This window comes from Arachis hypogaea, chromosome 14, assembly GCF_003086295.3.
Source record: "Arachis hypogaea cultivar Tifrunner chromosome 14, arahy.Tifrunner.gnm2.J5K5, whole genome shotgun sequence".
Lineage (NCBI taxonomy): Eukaryota > Viridiplantae > Streptophyta > Magnoliopsida > Fabales > Fabaceae > Arachis > Arachis hypogaea.
The window spans coordinates 27,314,895-27,319,548 of NC_092049.1; the positions used below are offsets into that span (position 1 = coordinate 27,314,895).

General features: G+C 34.4%; 1 non-coding gene across 1 annotated transcript; it reads left to right on the forward strand.

Annotated features, from left to right (window-relative positions):
- The first annotated feature begins 772 nt into the window (after positions 1-772).
- On the forward strand, positions 773-880 carry LOC112745277 (small nucleolar RNA R71). The gene has a single exon (XR_003173214.1). It is a non-coding gene; the product is annotated as a small nucleolar RNA R71 (small nucleolar RNA).
- Positions 881-4,654: the final 3,774 nt, after the last annotated feature.

Here is a 4,654-nt window from a genome sequence, read left to right on the forward strand (position 1 = left end):
GTTCGGCCATGATGGTTAATTCAATGACCTTGCACTCTCTTTTTGGATTCTCTTCTGTATTGCTTGGGAGAGTACTGGGAGGGGTTTCAGTGACCCTTTTACTCAACTGGCCCACTTGTGCCTCCAAATTTCTAATGGAGGACCTTGTTTCATTCATGAAACATAAAGTGGCCTTAGATAGATCAGAGACTATATTTGCTAAGCTAGATGGATTCTGCTCAGAATTCTCTGTCTGTTGCTGAGTGGATGATGGAAAAGGTTTGCTATTGCTAAACCTGTTTCTTCCACCATTATTAAAGCCTTGTTGAGGCTTTTGTTGATCCTTCCATGAGAAATTTGGATGATTCCTCCATGAGAGATTATAGGTGTTTCCATAGGGTTCACCCATGTAATTTACCTCTGCTATTGCAGGATTCTCAGGATCATAAGCTTCTTCTTCAGAAGAGGCCTCTTTAGTACTGTTGGATGATTCCTTCAATCCATTCAGACTCTGAGAAATTATATTAACTTGCTGAGTCAATATTTTATTCTAAGCCAATATGACATTCAGAGTATCAATTTCAAGAACTCCCTTCCTCATAGGCGTCCCATTATTCACAAGATTCCTTTCAGAAGTGTACATGAACTGGTTATTTGCAACCATGTCAATGAGTTCTTGAGCTTCTGCAGGCATTTTCTTTAGGTGAATGGATCCACCTGCAGAATGGTCTAGTGACATCTTTGATAACTCAGATAGACCATCATAGAATATATTCAGGATGATCTATTATGAAAGCATGTCAGAAGGACACTTTTTGGTCAGTTCCTTGTATCTCTCCCAAGCTTCATAGAGGGATTCACCTTCTTTCTGTTTGAAGGTTTGAACATCCACTCTAAGCTTACTAAGCTTTTGAGGAGGAAAGAACTTGGCTAAGAACGCCGTGACCAACTTATCCCAAGAGTTCAGGCTATCCTTAGGTTGAGAGTCTAACCATATTCTAGCTCTGTCTCTTACAGCAAATGGGAAAAGCATAAGCCTGTAGACCTTGGGATCAACCCCATTGGTCTTAACAATATCACAGATCTGCAAGAACTCAGTTAAGAACTGAAAAAGATCTTCAGATGGAAGTCCATGAAACTTGCAGTTATATTGCATCAGAGAAACTAATTGAGGTTTAAGCTCAAAATTGTTTGCTCCAATGGCAGGGATTGAGATGCTTCTTCCATGTAAATTGGAATTTGGTGCAGTAAAGTCACCAAGCATCTTCCTTGCATTGTTATTATTTTCGGCCATGTCTCCTTCTTTTTCAAAAATTTCTGTCAGATTTTCTCGAGAGAGTTGTGCTTTAGCTTCCCTTAGCTTCCTCTTTAGAGTTCCTTCAGGTTCAGGATCGGCTTCAACAAGAATGTTCTTATCCTTGTTCCTGCTCATATGAAAAAAAAGAGAACAGAAAAGAAAATATGAAATCCTCTATGTCACAGTATAGAGATTCCTGTATGTGAGTATAAGAATAGAAGAATAGAAGAAGAGAAATTCGAACACCAAGAGGAAGAGAGGGTTCAAATTTTGAGATGAAGAGAAGTGTTAGTAAATAAATAAATAATTAGAAGGAGATGAGAGAGAGGGAATTTCGAAAATTAATTAAATTAAAAATAAAATTTAAAGTTAAATTTTGAAAATTAAAATTGAAATCAAATTAAATTAAAAATTAAAACAATTAGTTAATAAAAAAATTGAAAAAGGGGGAAGGGATTTTCGAAAATTAGAGAGAGAGAATTAGTTAGGTAGTTTTGAAAAAGATATGATTGAAACAAAAAGATAGGATTGATTAAAAAAATTTGAAAATCAATTTTAAAAAGGTAAGAAGTTAGAAAAGATTTTGAAATTGATTTTGAAAAAGATGTGATTGAAACTTAATTTGAAAAAGGTTTGAAAAAGAAATTTAAAAAGATTTGATTTTGAAAATTAAAGTTGATTACTTGACTAACAAGAAACTAAAAAGATTTGATTCCAGAGTTTAAAGATTTAACCTTTCTTAATAGGCAAGTAACAACTTAATATTTTTGAATCAATCACATTAATTGTTAGTATTAAATTCGAAAATATGAAATAGAAATAAGAAAAAGATTTTTAAAAATCAATTTGAAATTTTCAAAAATTATGAAATAAAAATGAAAAAGATTTAATTTTTTTGAAAAAGATTTGAAAAAGATAGAGTTTTTAAAATAAAAATTTGATTTGACTCATAAGAAACAATTAATTTTGAAAAATTTTTGAGAAAGTCAACCCAAATTTTTGAAATTTTATGATAGAATAAGGGAAAGATATTTTTTTTATTTTTTTAATTTTTAATGATGGAAGAGAAAAACATCAAAAAGACTCAATGCATGAAAATGTTGGATCAAAACATGTGATGCATGCAAGAACACTATGAATGTCAAGATGAACACCAAGAACACTTTGAATGTAAAGATGAACACCAAGAACTTATTTTTGAAAAATTTTCAAGAAAAGAAAACATGCAAGACACCAAACTTAAAAATTTTTATTCTTTAGACATTAACAAATTGAAAATGCATATGAAAAACAAGAAAAGACAAAACAAGAAAATATGAAGATCAAACAAGAAGACTGGCCAAGAACAACTTGAAGATCATGAAGAATGCAATGCATGAAATTTTCAAAAATAATTTTTAGAAAATTAAAAAGATGCAATTGACACCAAACTTAAAACTTGACTCTAGACTCAAACAAGAAACACAAAATATTTTTGGTTTTATTATTTTATTAAACTTTATTTTTATTTTTTTTTCGAAATTTAATTGGGAAAAACGAAAAAAGAAGAAATTTTTTTTGTATTTTTCGAAAATAAGAAATAAAAAGCTTAAAATTAAAATAAAATTACTTAATCTGAGCAACAAGATGAACCGTCAGTTGTCCAAACTCGAACAATCCCTGGCAACGGCGCCAAAAACTTGGTGCACAAAAATCGTGACGGTTCCATTCCTTGGTAACGGCACTGAAAACTTTATACGCACGTTCATAATCTTAATTCTTTGTCACAACTTCGCACAACTGACCAGCAAGTGCACTGGGTCGTCCAAGTAATAAACCTTACGTGAGTAAGGGTCGATCCCACGGAGATTGTCGGCTTGAAGCAAGCTATGGTTACTTTGTAAATCTCAGTCAGGTGGATTCAAATGGATATAGAGTTTTAATAATAAAAAGATAAATAAAACATAAACTAGGATATAGATACTTATTTAATTCATTAGTGAGGATTTCAGATAAGCGTATAGAGATGCTTTCGTTCCTCTGAACCTCTACTTTCCTGCTGTCTTCATCCAATCATTTCTACTCCTTTCCATGGCAAGCTTTATGTAGGGCATCACCGTTGTCAATGACTACATCCCATCCTCTCTGTGAAAATGGTCCAATGCGCTGTCACTGCATGGCTAATCATCTGTCGGTTCTCGATCATACTGGAATAGGATTTACTATCCTTTTGCGTCTGTCACTACGCCCAGCACTCGCGAGTTTGAAGCTCGTCATAGCCATCCCTTCCCAGATCCTACTCGGAATACCACAGACAAGGTTTAGACTTTTCGGATCTCAAGAATGGCCATCCATGGGTTCTAACTTATACCGCGAAGATTTTAATATCTCGGACTCGGTCCTCTGTATTAGATATCTAAGAGATATTCATTCTAGCTTGTTTGCATGTAGAACGGAAGTGTTTGTCAGGCACGCGTTCATAAGTGAGAATGATGATGAGCGTCACATAATCATCACATTCATCATGTTCTTGGGTGCGAATGGATATCTTAGAATTGGAATAAGCTTGAAATGAATAGAAAAACAGTAGTACTTTGTATTAATTCATGAGGAACAGCAGAGCTCCACACCTTAATCTATGGTGTGTAGAAACTCTACCGTTTGAAAATACATAAGTGATAATGGTCCAGGCATGGCCGAATGGCCAGCCCCCCATGAAAGTCTAAGATAGCATAAAACTAATCAAAGATCCCTTACAAAGATAGTAAAAAAGTCCTATTTATACTAAACTAGTTACTAGGGTTTACAGAAATGAGTAAATGATGCAGAAATCCACTTCTGGAGCCCACTTGGTGTGTGCTTGGGCTGAGCATTGAGCTTTACACGTGTAGAGGTCTTTCTTGGAGTTGAAACGCCAGTTTGTAACCTGTTTCTGGCGTTTAACTCCACTTTGCAACCTGTTTCTGGCGTTTGACTCCAGAATGCAGCATGGAACTGGCGTTCAACGTCAGTTTACGTCATCTAAACTCAGACAAAGTATAGACTATTATATATTTCTGGAAAGCCCTAGATGTCTACTTTCCAACGCAATTGAGAGCGCGCCATTTGGAGTTCTGTAGCTCCAGAAAATCCACTTTGAATGCAGGGAGGTCAGAATCCAACAGCATCTGTAGTCCTTCTTCAACCTCTAAATCTGATTTTTGCTCAGGTTCCTCAATTTCAGCCAGAAAATACCTGAAATCACAGAAAAATACACAAACTCATAGTAAAGTCCAGAAATGTAATTTTTATTTAAAAACTAATAAAAATATACTAAAAATTAGCTAAATCATACTGAAAACTATGTAAAAACAATGTCAAAAAGCGTATAAATTATCCGCTCATCAGACCCCTCCTTGT